Raw genomic sequence first — 8,555 nt, forward strand, 5'->3', positions numbered from 1 at the left:
CCTCCCAGTGGCACAGCGGTATGTCTGCGGACTAACAACGCTAGAAACTGGGTTTCGATACCCGTGGTGGGCAGAGCACAGATAGTCCCTTGTGTAGCTTTTTGCTTAATTCCAAACAAGCCGGTAGAAATTAATTGAAGGACCAGTACTGGTCCGGGGACCGGCGTTTGGGAAACACTGAATTACAGAACAATACGGCTTCACCTAATAAAGTAGTACGGGAAAATAATAAAGTATTATATCATTATAATATGTTATAATGATAATATACATAATTAGTAACAAATAACAAATATTAGTATCTATCACATATTAACAAAAGTTTTCCAAGGAAAAGTAACTATGTAAGTATGTTTAAACTTACAAACATGTTATACATTTATACTGCTACTTAGTAACAGGCATTATTATAATGTAAGTTATGATTTTCTAATATAAATATTTCTCGATTGTTAATTTAATATAGGTGTTACAAGTCTTATCGACTTACATTGTTTGATTCCTTTTCCATGTTTAGCAAACTAATTTTGGACGGTCTGGCATAGCCTGATCGCTAGGGTGCTCGACTCTTAACTTGAGGGTCGCGGGTTCGAATCTTCGTCACCTAACATACCCGCCCTTTCAGCCGTGGGGGCGTTATAGTGTAACAGTCAATCTTACTATTCGTTGGTAAAAGAGTAGTCCAAGAGTTGGCAGTGGGTGGTGTTTACTACTTCCGTTGTATTTAGTCTATCACTGCTAAGTTAGGTATGGCTAGCACACGTAACCCTCGTGTAGCTTTGCGCAAAATTCTAACCAAGCGTTTTTGGAATTTGTTTTTTTTTATAGTTTCTCGAATATGAATTTTCTCGCAACTTTTGGTTTATGCAACTGAACTTGTCAACAAAGGTTCTTAGTGCTCATTGAAATAGTTTTTTCGATATCTTACGTGTAAATGTAGAAGTTGTAAACTTTATGATGTTTTAACCTTTAGCTCAGCTTTCCAAGTTTCATCTTATAACTCGAGTTGGCTTAACGGTTGGAATATTTAGAACTTAGTTATGAAGTATGAACATAAAGGAAGACTAGTGTGGACGAAAGTGTGAGAGTGTTATCTATTTTCTATTTTGTTAATTCATTAGAAAGCTTTTACAAGTCTTAAATACGATAAAGTCTATGAGTCATTCGCCAATTTTACCTCCCAAAAAAATCACACCAACAAACAAGAAAAATTCAGTTTAAGACCAGGTACACATTAGTATTTTGACACATGCTAAATAATACTGGTGTAGAGTTACGAGTGGAGCAAGTGTAATCTCCGAAATAAAACACTCTACTTCAGAATAAAAGAAGGTAGAATAGCAAAAGAAAACGGCTTTTGAAATTTACATTTGGTTTACCAATCAACGTTTGGAAAACTTTTTAATCTTTTACCTTTCCGACATTATAATCCGTATGAATGAAAAAATAATTTAAGATAAACCAATCGTCATACTACACGATTCTGGTAAAGGATCCGTTGATACTAAACAAGAGAGTGCATGTTGATTTACGGGGGACAAGGCCCCTCTCCTCTCCTGCACTCGCCCTGGTCTTAAGGGTGATGAAGAAAACTTGCAAAATAATGTAAATACTACAAAAAAAAAGTTTACTAGTTTACTATGCGGAGCCCCCAGTGGCACAGCGGTATGTCTGCGGACTTACAACGCTAGAAACTGGGTTTCGATACCCATGGTGGGCAGAGCACAAATAGCCCATTATATAGCTTTGTGCTTAACTTCAAGCAAACAAACAAATACTATGCGGAAAGCCTTATTAACTAGCCTGGAATTACACCAACAACAGTGTCCATCAGACAAAGGTACTCTTTCTATACAGTACATTGTACTATACTAAATTTTAGATGAATGTTTCAGTTTACTGGCCGGACGTGGGCTATGTTTAGAGTGTTTGGCTTCGAATCAGAAGCTTGAAGGTTTGATGTGCATTATGCAGCTAAACACTATTCGAACTTTCAGTTGTGGGGAGCGAATTCAATCTTGCTATTTGGTAAAGAGTAAACTATGGGCGACGGACGCTACTGGGGAGTGAATTCAATCTTGCTAGTTGGTAAAGAGTAAACTATGGGCGATAGACGCTACTGGGGAGTGAATTTAATTTTGCTATTTGGTAAGGAGTAAATTACGGGCGACGGACGCTACTGGGGAGTGAATTAAATCTTGCTATTTGGTAAAGAGTAAACTATGGGCGATGGACGCTACTGGGGAGTGAATTTAATTTTGCTATTTGGTAAAGAGTAAACTATGAGCGATGGACGCTACTGGGGAGTGAATTTAATTTTGCTATTTGGTAAAGAGTAAAGTACGGGCGACGGACGCTACTGGGGAGTGAATTAAATCTTGCTATTTGGTAAAGAGTAAACTATGGGCGATGGACGCTACTGGAGAGTGAATTTAATCTTGCTATTTGGTAAAGAGTAAACTACGGGCGACGGACGCTACTTATGTGGTTATACCCCCTTTGATGATCATGCTGTAAAATATGGATGGCTAGATTCGAACCTTAGAAATCTCTGTCCTGACCATTTAGCTCATGTTTCACGTACCAAATGATTCATTCAATCATTTCCAAAACTGATTTGGCGATGTCACCAAAGCTCACAGTTTTCAACAGTTTACAGGTATAATTTAAACTAAAATTAAATATCAGAGAAACTATTGAAATTGAAAAAAGAACAAAAATGTATTAAACAAGGAAGCAAGTCCAGAAATAATAAAGTACTGGACAGATGTGTTGTAACTCTGGATAGCTTAAAATCTAGATGGCGTTTTGATATGTAAATGTTTATGTGGGTATATAAGTCACAACCTTGCTGTTACCGTTACTTATGAAGTAGGTGCCATAGGACACCGAATCATATAAACACATATAAAGTCATTTTAGGGCAAGACTTCGTTTTAAATTACTATTTATTGTGTAATGATTTTAACGTCGTGTACCTTTTAATTGTAAATCGTTTAATTCTGGTTTATATCTTGGAAATTGTATAATTTTATTTGTCTTGAATATCTTGTTCGTTGTATATAAGACACGTAAGTGAAATATTAAACATAAGGTATTCGGGTTCATAAACATTGGTGCGTGAGATTAGTACGGGTTTACGAACTTACTTTCATGTTGAGTGCATCAACAGGGCCTAAATCTTTTTTTGTTTGTTTGTTTGAATAGAATTGAAGTAGCAGAATAATTTATAAGTGTGTGCGAAATGTAACGATGAAGTGCATGGATTTATAGAGTTTCTATTTTAATGCATGCCGCACTCGGCATGATAATGCGGTTCATTCTTGCATATAAACATCAAAAGACTGTTTGTCAAGTTTGTGTTGGAACAGCCCCTGGCCATGAACAACTCAACCGTGACCCAGATTGTTTGTGTATCGAATCTAAACAAGTCCGAATGATTCAGTGAACAAATTTAGAGTTTCTTAATTTAAGCATTCTATATATATATCTCATGAATTCTGCTGATGATTCAATTAATTTTTATGTGTACGGCAGGTCGACCGAACCGAAGATATATTTGTGTAAATTACAAAGACGTTTATTAATTCGGTCATAAACTAGTTATTTATTTAATTAACCTTGGTTAATTATCTTCCACCGAGAATGATTTATTTAGCTTTCTTCGAAATATCATTTATTCTTATGAAATATTTAAAATAATTCTACTACTAGTGACAGCTGGTGGTATGGTTATCAACTTAATGATTACAGCAGTATGATTCGACTTGGAAACATTTGGTACGACATGAAAGGAACCCCCCTCCAAAAAAAAACGTGGATTTCTAATTCCGTGCAATTTTTATAGAGGGTGCCTCGATGATTAGTCATTTCAATGGTATGGTACATTCTTGTCACATCAAAATGTTAATATTTTATAATGAGATAAACCTGTACATTCCCATACTATAAGACCGACAGCACCTTACACACACTGACCTGAAGACGAAAGGCGGAAGTCTTTCGAAACGTCATCCTCTACACTTGAGTCTCTACGACAGGCTGTTGCTGTCCATTCTACAAAGTTTCCTCTGTACATTCTCAATTTCCAACGGCATCACTTCGTATTGGTTTATTTGGCTTGTACCCATAAAACCTTTGAAATAACGATAGAATTTTACATGCAAAAAACATTTCCACAAATGATCGGCCTCCTTCCTCATTGTTATTTTGTTCTAGTTTGGCTATTTCGTTAATATCTACGTTAAAGATAATTATACTAAATTAAATGCAAGCGCGTGGTAAATTGAGTTTACTTCAAAGTACTGAAGTTATACAGTATAACAAAGATCCTGTGTATAACTATACCACCAACAAAGAATGCGTATAACAAAGATCCTGTGTATAACTATACCACACTCTCTATTGGTGGTATAGTTATACATAGGATCTTTGTTATACACACTCTCTATTGGTGGTATAGTTATACACAGGATCTTTGTTGTACGCATTCTTTGTTGGTGGTATAGTTATACACAGGACCTTTGTTATACGCACTCACTGTTGGTGGTATAGTTATACACAGGATCTTTGTTATACGCATTCACTGTTGGTGGTATAGTTATACACAGGATCTTTGGTATACCCACTCACTGTTGGTGGTATAGTTATACACAGGACCTTTGTTATACTCACTCTCTATTGGTGGTATAGTTATACACAGGATCTTTGTTGTACGCACTCCCTGTTGGTAGTCTTGTTCTGTAGAAGATCAACGTTGTACACATTTCATGGTTATGTTTACTTATAACTGCACATGCTCTAGATAAGCCTAATATAACATACTTAATTTCAGTTTTTTGCAGAGCGTAAAGTGCTTTACACATGTTAACTCGTGTATCCTAAAAGAGTTGTGCCGCTCATTTGTTGTGTGCATTTCAATGTTTTGATGAATCAGCAAGAACACAACTTACTTAATACAGACATTTTCAGCACCTATTCTCTGTTAGTGGTATTTCCACATTGATGCTAATAAACCATTAATAGTTTCTGTAAGGCTTAAGAGCAGTAATAAATCAGGAAGCAGGTAACAGGTAAGACGGTAAATAATTTCTTAACCTACAAAATGTCTTCAGGTTTTATAACTTATCCACACGTAAAATATAAAAAGTTTGAAAAATGCCAGGAGAAAAGATACGCTTATTCCTTCCTCAGAGACTTTATTATTCCTGGTGCCTTTTTATTGTCCCCCAATGGGACAGCAATAAGTTTACGAACTTACAATGCCAAAATTCGGGGTTCGATTTTCCCCGGTGGACACAACAGATAGTCCAATGTGGCTTTGCTAAAAACATGCTTGAGGGAACATGTGGTTAATATTGTTTTAACGTCGCTTAAATGGTATGTTTTGACGTCAAACTAAACTTACAAGTCGAATTACCACTTAGTGCCTGTAAGTTTCTTTTTACGTAAGTTTAGTATCCTAGTCAACATATTTAACTTTTGCTTTGGATAGTGGAGAAGCCAAGTCGTATCTTAATGATCTATGTAGAGAGATTGCGTTCATCCAAGGCTGATGGTAAATCCTTTGTGCTAAGTTCTAAACAAATTACCATGATACGAGGTGTACAAAAAATATTTTAACAAGTTCTTTAACACAGAAAACTACGTTGTTAACGTAATTGTAGGACACCCTGTTTACTGGACGATGACTTGCCCCATAATTAATTATATATATATATATATATTCGGAATGAATTATATAGAGATTACAACAGTGGTAGACTATTATATGTAAAGAAGATTATAATTATCAACATAACTTTATTCAACGTATATGTAACCGTAACATTTTGGTGGAAACGTGTGATGAGATGAACAAGATGTGGAAATAAAACTTATTTTTGGTAGAAATAGATACAGTTTCCGGAGAACAAACTAGATTTAAGTATGGAATCCAGGTGAGCCTAAAAGACGGTATAAGTCCAACCAAATTCTGGAATATTGTTTTTTTCCCGCCACATGCTGCTTGACGTCAAGCCTGTTTTAATCCGCTCCAGCTCATTCAGGAAGACTTTGTGAAAGTGCCGCAGTGCAGTACGTACTGCCTCAAGCTCTGTCTTCAGCTTGAGAAAAACAAAAACAAAACCGAAAAGCGCCAAATAGTTTCAGCTTCCATAAGAAGAAAAAAACTCTCTGGTCTACCGCTAATTCTTCACTGTTTTCTTTGACTGATGACCAGTGCTTATTCAGACTAGGCAATGCTGGCTTGAAAAATGAAGCTTACCTAGTTAGCAGCGGAAGTGGACCGAATCGCTACGGGTAAAGCCTTTATATATCTTGTTGACTGACATGCAATGTGTCGCTCTCGTACACTATCAGTAAAGATAGAGAAATTTCAAATAAGGTCCTATAAAAAAAAAGTAATGTTAATAATTCAAAATACCTCACACATTTCTCTTGTTTGTATCGTAAATGCAAATGATATTCTAAATAGACGAGTAAGTAAAGAAGCCCACGTTTTATGTACAATGTTGCGATTAATAGATTCTTTTTTTATTATTAAACTGATTTAAGAATGGAGCAACCATTGGAATTATAAATAACTATTTCTTTAATATACTTAAAATGAATTGATCCATCCATCTGTTGTTTTTCTTGTCACAGACACGAGTATGAAAGGGACTGAATCGTGACGCATCCACCAGTTCACAGCAGTTAACTGAAGAAAGAAAATGTGTTTGACTTATGGTTTTTTCCAAATAAGTCAAATTCGCGCATATGACATCACGAGTTTAACGCTTCCGGTAATTGGCTAAAAATAGAGGTAAGACAAATTCGGACTCATGTCTATAAAACTGCAATTTATAATATTAAATTATATATTTTAAATGAATTCAGGTTTATGCTGGGCGGTACTCTTTTTAGGATTTTATCAGTTAAGTTGTCATCGTGAAAATATTTGAAATTAGAAAACTACGAAGGAAATACAGTGGTAGGAAGGTTTATCTTTTCGATAATTGTGAACACAATTCGTGACTTGAAATTAAGTGGATTATCAAGTATTACTTCATGATATAAACTAATGTCAGACTCGTTGCACCATAAATGTCGTCCACATGTGTTCGAGGAGATTGATTTCTATATTATAAGACTGTCAGTTTAGATAAGATATGACCCATGAGTATTAAAACACGTGATAAGATTTTTTTATTTGATAAAATATATGACACCTGTTTACATATTCTCCTTAAATGTTCATAAAGCAGTTTCACTTTTCTAAATCAAATTCTCTACTACTGGAGCGTGCAAATTATCTAGGTAAGGTCTGAAAATGTTTATTGTTTGTAATTAGTCATTGACTAGAATTAAACCCATTTAAAATCCAACAATATAATTTAGTACATTAACTTGAGAGCATTTGGTGCGTCAGGAAACTTATTCAAGTTTTCTGTATTAAACGTTGTTAATGTTTCCTTCATATTTTTTTAGTTACAACAAAAGCCCTTGATCTCTGAATTTTACCTCCTTTCTCCGAGTAAGAACAGTTTCGAGAAATACCACTCTGTACCAGTAATGCTTGATACAAATAAATTAATTCAAAAATAATGTGATTTGAATTATGTTAATTGTGTTTTATTTTTTTTTCTTACACTAAAGATACATTAAATAGCATTTAAACAAATATTGTAATGTTATCAAAGAGAGAGCCGGTATTAATCCGTTAATTATCAGCAGTAATTCCATCGAATATAAAGTGTAAATTAAAAGCTTAGAGGCCAAAAGAATGGAAACATTTGATTTTAGTAATCTTTACACTAGTCTTTTTGATAATAAAATTAAAACGAATTTTTCATCAACGAGTTCAAGGTTTTTCAATAATTCTGGCAAATTAATGCTTTGCATTAGCAAACACAGATGTTTATATGGCAATGTTACCCATAAAAAAAAATTACACACGCTACATATTATGAACCGGACAACAAACTTGTGCAACTCGGTCAACATATATTCCAAGAAATACAAGGAATACGTATAGGAGGTAATTTCAACCCACACGTTGCACATTTATCTTTAATCGAATTTCAATGTTTACACATTACATTTCTTAGTAAGATAGATTATATTACAGATTCACACGTCAGTAACGCTTGAAGATATCCTGATGATGTTGTTATACCTAATTATTAATATTTTTTTGACATAGCCGAACAGAATTTTCCACCAGGACTCACTCGGACCAAACAAAAAAACCCTTTCACTGAAAGGAACACACATTCCTTGGATTTAGAGACGAGTTTCGTTAGTGAAACATTCAAGTTTAAAGTTCCAATGAAACATACACTTTTAATTAGTAAGTTATGAACCTTCCCTTCAATATTTATATTTCACGTAACTTATGTTACGATATGTTCAACTCACCCCCAAGTCCCCCCAGTGGCACAGCGGCACGTCTGCGAAATTACAAACATAGAAACCGGTCTTCGATACCCGTGTTGGGCAGAGTACAGATAGCCCATTGTGTAGCTTTGCGCTTAATTTCAAACAAGCAATACTACTCACCTATTACTAGATAC

General features: G+C 35.0%; 1 long non-coding RNA gene across 1 annotated transcript; it reads left to right on the plus strand.

Annotated features, from left to right (window-relative positions):
• The first annotated feature begins 6,088 nt into the window (after positions 1–6,088).
• On the plus strand, positions 6,089–7,552 carry LOC111086267. The gene is made up of 3 exons (XR_002610989.1): positions 6,089–6,300; positions 6,646–6,805; positions 7,471–7,552. It is a non-coding gene; the product is annotated as an uncharacterized LOC111086267 (long non-coding RNA).
• The last annotated feature ends 1,003 nt before the right edge of the window (positions 7,553–8,555 follow it).

The sequence above is a fragment of the Limulus polyphemus genome, unplaced genomic scaffold (assembly GCF_000517525.1).
Source record: "Limulus polyphemus unplaced genomic scaffold, Limulus_polyphemus-2.1.2 Scaffold968, whole genome shotgun sequence".
Classification (NCBI taxonomy): domain Eukaryota; kingdom Metazoa; phylum Arthropoda; class Merostomata; order Xiphosura; family Limulidae; genus Limulus; species Limulus polyphemus.